The sequence below is a fragment of the Phoca vitulina genome, unplaced genomic scaffold (genome assembly GCF_004348235.1).
Source record: "Phoca vitulina isolate PV1807 unplaced genomic scaffold, GSC_HSeal_1.0 scaffold19, whole genome shotgun sequence".
In the NCBI taxonomy this organism is placed as follows: domain Eukaryota; kingdom Metazoa; phylum Chordata; class Mammalia; order Carnivora; family Phocidae; genus Phoca; species Phoca vitulina.
This window is the reverse complement of record NW_022589722.1, coordinates 9,803,012-9,811,334: the sequence shown is the minus strand read 5'-3', so window position 1 is coordinate 9,811,334 and position 8,323 is coordinate 9,803,012.

Here is an 8,323-nt window from a genome sequence, read left to right as displayed (position 1 = left end):
CTGTCAGGAACACCAAACCCATTTTTACTTTGCTTTGCCCCTTCCATTTATCAACCAAGTCTTGCCCCAGCTTTTGGCAAGGCCCCAGGCATTTCTACAAGGCAGGAATTCCCCAGCAAAAAGATAGATACTTGAGACCCAAAGGAAAGGAATATCTGCTGTGAATCCTACCTTTTCACAAATGAATTCCCTGAATCCTGGCAACAATCCTATGAGGTGATGATGCTGTTTCCATTTAACAGATAAGGAAACTGAGACCTCAAGTCGTTTACAGAGCTAAGAGGTGAGATTTGAAGCCAGGTATCCTGACTCAGAGTCCAAAATGGGGAACATGAAGAGTCTGTTGGCAGCGTTAGGATATAGTACAGGGGCAGATAGAGTGGGAAATGGCCTCCTTTTTGTTTTTCTGTAAATGAGACTTTTTTAGGATTCTTGGGAGAGAGTGTTCTGGAGGTCTCCTTATTCTACTAACACAAATCCCTTTTCTGGTCTCTGCTTCAATGAAAGCATCTTGGGAGGGCTCATTAAGAGTAAGTGATGAGGGCGCCTGGGTGGCTCAGTTGGTTAAGCAACTGCCTTCAGCTCAGGTCATGATCCTGGAGTCCCGGGATCGAGTCCCGCATCGGGCTCCCTGCTCAGCGAGGAGCCTGCTTCTCCCTCTGCCCCTCCCCCCTCTCCTGTACTCTCTCTCATTCTCGCTCTCTCAAATAAACAAATAAATCTTAAAAAAAAAAAAAAAGAGTAAGTGATGAATGTTCAGAGGGTAGTTAAAATCTCTGCTTTCACGGGGCGCCTGGGTGGCTCAGTCGTTAAGCGTCTGCCTTCGGCTCAGGTCATGATCCCAGGGTCCTGGGATCGAGCCGCGCATCAAGCCCCGCATTGGGCTCCCTGCTCCGCGGGAAGCCGGCTTCCTCTCCCACTCCTCCTGCTTGTGTTCCCTCTCTTGCTGTCTCTCTCTCTGTCAATTAAATAAATAAATAAAATCTTTAAAAAAAAAAAGAATCTCTGCTTTCGTTTAGTCATTAAGTCAATATTTGGTCACCATAAGGCTAATATATTTCGTTTGAGAGAACAAATCAGGGACTGTTTGCTTGGTTTGAGTTGTTTGGACAAGTCTTTCCATTCCATTCAATTCAATTGGTGGAACAATGGTATAACCAGTGTGGTTTAAACATTTAAGCTCTCGCCACAGTCAAACAGGTTAAGTGGGACCGACTGGATCCCACTAGATAATAAGAATATCTTTTCAGTTATAAAGGGCTTTTGCAAAAAGATTCTCACACCAATCTGATGAGTAATAAGGAAATTAAACACTGAGGACAGTGGTCCAGGGGGAAAATGTCTAAAGAAATGAGATTACCGGTTTTAATATGTGAATGAACAACGTGCAGAGGAATTACTTGCTTTCTTTTAGGAATCTTGTGATTAAACCAAATGCAAACTGAAGGGATTATGCTTCTTGAAGTGGTAATTAGGATTCCTGTGCGTGTGCATGCATGCATGTGCATGTCTGTGTCCTTGTATGTGGTGACCTATGCAGGAAAATAAGAGAAAACTGACAAAATACATAGAACAAACACCTAACTTGAAGTCAAAGAGCCTTTCTGGAGAACCTAATCTATTATTTTTTCTTGCTAAGAGTCTTGGGCTCTTGTGCTAGACACTGAACTTATTTGAAAGCCCCCCTTCTCATCTATAACATGGAATACTTATTTCACAGAGTGATTGCTATGTCTAGTACAAAGACATTCAAAAAATGTGCATTGAATTAAAAATTCTTTCCATTTGTTACCAGTATTAACCAACAAGATATTGTAAAGTCCTAGCTCATTTGGATTTTTTGAATGGTTATTCAAGTATTCTTTTTTTTTTTTAATTTTATTTATTTATTTTGAGAGAGAGAGAGCAGAGGGAGGAGCAGAGGGAGAGAGAGACTCTCAAGCAGACTCCACGCTGAGCATGGAGCCCAACGTGGGACTCAACCTAAGCCGAAATTAAGAGTTGGATGCTTAACCGATTGAGCCACCCAGGTGCCCCAAGTATTCTTTATAGAATTTATTTTTATTATATTTAAGATGTATTCATTCCTAAGATATCTTGGGATATGTAATAAATCAAAAGGAAATAGAAACTTAAAAAAATAAATAGGAGGCACACAGCATGGTACAAACCGGACTAAATAAATATGACTTCCATCCTGCCCTGAAATGGGGCTTCTGTGGGTAAAAGTGATCAGGACTAGACAGTTACTCCACAGAAAACATCTTTGCTCTGGTAGCTGTAGGAACTCAGTGGGAGTCCCGTGTTCTGTTTACTGAACAGCAGATGAACTCCCCAAACAAACTTCTGCAGTGCACTCACAACGGAGTTAGATGGACTTTCATACCTTCAGCCAACTGAAGTAAACAAAAAGATCCACTGATGTAGTTACTAATAATATTTAAGCACTAGCGTCTTATGGCAGCAGCTGAGATTAGGTGAATTGTCACAAACCATGAGAAATGCAATGGCTCAGGAAGCGGACTTGAAGACCGCGGCACCACTGACAGTCTGGCAAGAACTTCCCGTTAGAACACAACAGCAGCCCAAATCGTCCTAAGTGTTTGACACGTATGAATCTCATTATCGTTGCAAACTGGTAAGCCAAGTATCTATACTCCACAAAACCTGGTGCACAGGAAGAATGTTCCAACATGAGGAGTCAGAATAGAACCATTTATGATAAGAATAATAATAATTAATGACTTGCTATTGTGCCAGGTCTTTACGTAAGCCCGTCACTGACTGTGTGACATAAGAATAGTTGTCCTCTAAGAGTGAGGGGACTGGAGCTCTAGGAGCAGACCACAGGCCTCAAGTGGTAGAAGACCAGAAACCTTAACCCAGGTGTTGTGACTCCACATAGAGTGCTCTCCCTGCTGCCCTTCAGCAACCCCCACAGGGTTAGTCCTGTGTTGGATCACCGGAAGGGCTGAACCGGCTGACCCGGACCTGGAGACCGGAACGGGCCTAACAAATGTTCTCAGTCTGGTATAATTTGGCATCAGCCTCTGTCACACCACTGTCTGAGCTTGCGGGTGCCAAATCTGAGTTTGTTCTTTTGATCTCTCCTGACATCTCTGCATCATTTTGCATCGTTGATCAAGTTCTTGAGACCGTTGGCTTCTCTGACTTCCATGTCACCTGTCCTACTTCTATCCCCTTGGCCATGGGTTTTTATACTCAAACTTAGCCTGGATAATAGCTTGTATTTATTGAATGCCTCTGACGTGGCATGCATTGTCCAAGTCCCTTTACATGTATTCACACATATTTATTTAATCCTCATGATAATTCTGTGAATCAGATGGTACTCTTGTCTCTCTTGAAAAGATAAGGAAATTTAGCAACAAAAGAAAAAATACACTGGACTTAAACATTTCTGATGTTTGTGTGTCAAAGGACACTAGCAAGTGGGGCGCCTGGGTGGCTCAAGTTGGTTGAGCCACTGACTCTTGATTTCGGCTCAGCTCATGGTCTCGGGGTCCTGAGATTGAGCCCCCCATCAGGCTCCATGTAGAGCTCTCTCTGCCCCTCCCCCACTCGAGCTCTCTCCCTCTCTCTCTCTAAAATAAATAAATAAAATCTTTAAAAAAAAAGAACACTATCAAGACTATCAAGAGAGTGAAGACAGCTCACCGAAAGGGAGAAGATATTTGCAAAGCATGTGTTCGATAAAAGATTAATATCCAGAAAAAATAAAAAACTACAACTCAACAACAAAAATAAGCAACCTTATTAAAAAATGGGCAAAGGATTTGAACTCAGATACTTCTCCAAAAAATATATACAAATGGCCTCCTCTTGCTTGATATTTTAGCAGCAGCTGACATGTTAATCACTGCCTCTTTTATGGAATGATTTCTTCATCCTGCTTCAAGGACATCACTTCTTCTGTGTCATTACCTGCTCCCTCTCAGTCACCTTGCAGGTTCCTTTTTATCTCCTGACCTACAATCTTCAGATTCCTCAAAGATCTCAGTGTTCCGACTCCCTCTGACTTACGGTCATGACTTTAAACACGACCCACAACGCTGACATCTCCCACTCTCTTTCTCTTGAACTTAGACTCATATATCCAACATATATCCAAATGCCTATCCGGCATTTCCACCTAATGATTAAGAAGTGTTAATTATTATTAATTATTAAGAAGTATTTTATACCTAACCTGTCCCAAACCAGCTCAATTTCTACCCAAACCTCACTGGCTTCCCTCACTCCCTCCGTGACCGCACTGTACAAAATACTCTGCCTCCTCCATATCCCTCTTCCTTGGCTTTGTTTTCTGTATAGTGTTTACCCCCTCCTAACTCCCGGGATATTGTCTGGCTCCCCCTCTGGTATTCAGTGAGGGCAGAAACCTTCTTGTTCACTGCTCTATCCTTAGCGCTGAGAACAGTGCCTGGCATGCGGCACATGCCAACTGAATGGCCGTGATAGCTTTGGCTAGTTGAAATATTAAGGGAAATGGTGTACCTTATAGAGTCTTAATTAATACAGATTATGTGATAGATAAAAAAATTCTTCAAAACCTGGTACCCAGGTGGGAAATAGTATCAGGGGTCCTTAGTTGATAAAATGCTGGGTACCTCTGGATTCGATTATTCCAGGTTTTGAATTTCAACTGAACTTTGACTCAATACTATTTCAGCAAGAAAAATTTTTTAATTTTGGTACTGGGTCTGGACCTACTGTCCTCTGGACATGTACGAACTTAAGGTTTTTTCCAGTCCAACATTTTCCTGTATTTTGATCAAGTTATTTCTGCAAGAACTGAACATTGCAGCCTTTCTCCTTTTCTCTAGGCCCTGCCCCAGGGTTAGCCTAAGAGGTGACGGCTTGAACACACACAGAATGATAAGCTTTCCTCTTATATGTGAATAGAAGCCCAAAGTAACAATGAAATCCTACATATCCTCAACTCACCAATTTCTTAAATTACACTTTTTTTTTCTATTATACAAGTGTTTCACATTTATTGTGAAAAAAACCTAAGTCACCCTATGTCACCGTTTAAGGGATTTATCACTGTTAAATTCTTCCAATCTTAGTGTATCATATATTTTGTATAGTAATCTTGTCATTAGCTACCCTTACCAGTGTGTCATAGCTTCATCTTCTAAGTTCAGGCAAGACAAGTAAGTGGCTTCATGGCTAATAACCAGGCATGGGTGCTGAAGAATAAAGCATTTTAGATCAAGGAACAAGATATGAAACAAAAGATTGATACTTTTGTTGCTGAGGGGTGCCTGGATGGCTCAGTTGGTTAAGCATGTGCCTTCGGCTCAGGTCATGATCTCAGGATCTCCGGATCGAGCCCCGCATCGGGCTCGCTGCTCAGCGGGGAGTCTGCTTCTCCTTCTCCCTCTCCTCTGTTCATGTTCTCTCTCAAATAAATAAAATCTTTCACAACAACAAAAAAGATTCTTTTGTTGCTGAAATGAAGATAAACCAGGAAATTCTATTCCTATAGAGGAAACATTGTAATAGGACATTCCCTCTTAATGAAAAGATTATGCCATCTAAGAGGAAAGGAGTAACATGCAATCATAGGGAACTATTGTTCCTTTTAAATTCTTAGACCCCCACCTTGTAAGCACTAGTATTAGACTGCTTTAAGATGTAAAATATGCTTAATTCTTAGCTGGAGCCAGCTATACTTTTTTTTTTTTTTTTTAATATTTTATTTATTTATTTGACAGAGAGAGACACAGCGAGAGGAAACACAAGCAGGGGGAGTGGGAGAGGGAGAAGCAGGCTTCCTGCCGAGCAGGGAGTCTGATGTGGGGCTCGATCCCAGGACTCTGGGATCATGACCTGAGCCGAAGGCAGACGCTTAACGACTGAGCCACCCAGGTGCCCCCAGCTATACTTCTTAAAACTGCCATCATTCACGGAACCCTACCATCTTTTTTTCTTTTTTTTAAGATTTGATTTGAGAGAGAGAGCACGCGCATGAGCGGAGACGCGGGACTTGATCCCAGGACCCTGAGATCATGACCTGAGCCAAAGGCAGGCGCTTAACCAAGTGAGCCACCCAGGCGCCCCCCAACTACCTTTTTTTTTTTTTTTTAATATTTTATTTGACAGAGAGAGACACAGCGAGAGAGGGAACACAAGCAGGGGGAGTGGGAGAGGGAGAAGCAGGCTTCCCGCTGAGCAGGGAGCCCAATGCGGGGCGCTCGATCACAGGACCCTGGGATCATGACCTGAGCCAAAGGCAGACGCTTAACGACTGAGCCACCCAGGCGCCCCTTTTTATCCTCTTAAGGTTGAATATTTCTTAGGCTGCTCACCTATGTCATAAATATAAGCACTCTTTCACCCTGGAATAGAATGACAAACTTGGCTTTACATAGTACAGTTGTATCTCATTAATAGAGAATCTTAAGAATTTTAGCCCTGGAAGAGAATTTCAGAGGTCTACTCCAATTCATAATTAATGCTTTTTTTTTTTTAAACAGGGAACTGTACCTTGAAATGGTTAAATGATTTGCCTGAGTTTTAGAGTAGTTTTGTCCATAATCCAAGTCTAGGGACTTCCAAATTCAAGGGCCCTATACTCTCCTAGAGTTCAGCTGTAAAATGAAACGTATCTGCAGGCAGCTGATGATAACGAGGTCTTTTACAACTGGGGAGGACACTGGTTCTGACACTCCGTGTGTACAACTTTGAGTGAGAAAACTACTGAGCCTGTTTCCTTACCTTCAAACAGTATATTCAGATTCTAGGAACATATTTGATGCCTAATATTTTGTATATAAATGTAAACATTTTCTCATAGGGACACATTTAAGATCTTTCCTCAAATAAGTAGGACTGGGGCGCCTGGCTGGCTGTCAATAGAGCATGATTCTTTTTTTTTTTAAAAGATTTTATTTATTTATTTGACAGAGAGAGACACAGCGAGAAAGGGAACACAAGCAGGGGGAGTGGGAGAGGGAGAAGCAGGCTTCCTGCTAAGCAGGGAGCCCGATGTGGGACTTGATCCCAGGACCCTGGGATCATGACCTGAGCCGAAGGCAGACACTTAACGACTGAGCCACCCAGGTGCCCCAGTAGAGCGTGATTCTTGACCTGGGGACATAAGTTTAAGCCCCATGCTGGGTATAGAGCTTATTTAAAATTAAAAAAAAAAAAAAGTTCAAAAAAAAGTAAGTAGGACTGATTTTTTATGAACAGATTGTGAAAATGTTCTATTCATTTTTACAGATGTACATTCGGGGAAAATTAGTATTTGCCAACTTTATTTTCAATGGTTATAGCACATCTGCTAAAGACCTTCAGAAGCAAATGGTGAAGACAAAGAGTGATTATCATACAGGATATTTCCTACCCAATGACTTCAGGATCCGGTAAACTACACATATTCTACCTTACCTCACACTTTTCATTAGTAAATCCCAGACAAGGGCCAAATGTCAAGAATTGCCTTTATGAATGCTTGTTCCTTGCTTCAAATCTTTTCTGGGAAGAGGTAGCTTATCTATTTAAAAGTTCAGTTCAAGTCCATTTGGAGGCATCACTGAGCTCGCCGACAAGACACCATGAGCAAAGCTTACCCTCAAGGGTTGAAAAAATTTAAGGACAAGAAATTATCATTGAAATTGAATGGTGGTGGACAGGTCCAAGGAATATTGCGGGGGTTCAGTCCCTTTATGAATCTTGTGATAGACGAATGTATGGAGATGGCAAGCAGTGGGCAACAGAATGATATTGGAATACGAGGAAACTAAACAATGGGTGTGTTCACTGGAAGAAAACTGCTTCCACATGTCCTCTCTCCACAGCACCTGTTTTTCACAGTATAAAAATCAGGTCATGGGCATTTTCATATTGAACTTCTTTGTTAAATACATTTTCGTAATAGTAAAACAAACAAGTAAATCAAAGTTCAGTTCAAGGAAGGCCCTTTCTCTTTAGCCAGCACTCGGTCTGCAGAGCCATTCGGGAGTTATTATGAATGTTCCCAAGACTGTAGCTGAGCTTAGGAAGGTTCAAACCAATCATTCATTCAATTACATAGGACATTCAGTATGTCTTTTCTTCAGGGAGGTCCTACAAGTCAACAAATAGAAGATAAGAATGTATCCGATGGGGGGGCGCCTGGGTGGCTCAGTCGTTAAGCGTCTGCCTTCGGCTCGGGTCATGATCCCAGGGTCCTGGAATCGAGCCCCACATCGGGCTCTCTGCTCAGCGGGAAGCCTGCTTCTCCCTCTCCCACTCCCCCTGCTTGTGTTCCCTCTCACTGTCTCTCTGTCAAATAAATAAAAATAAAATT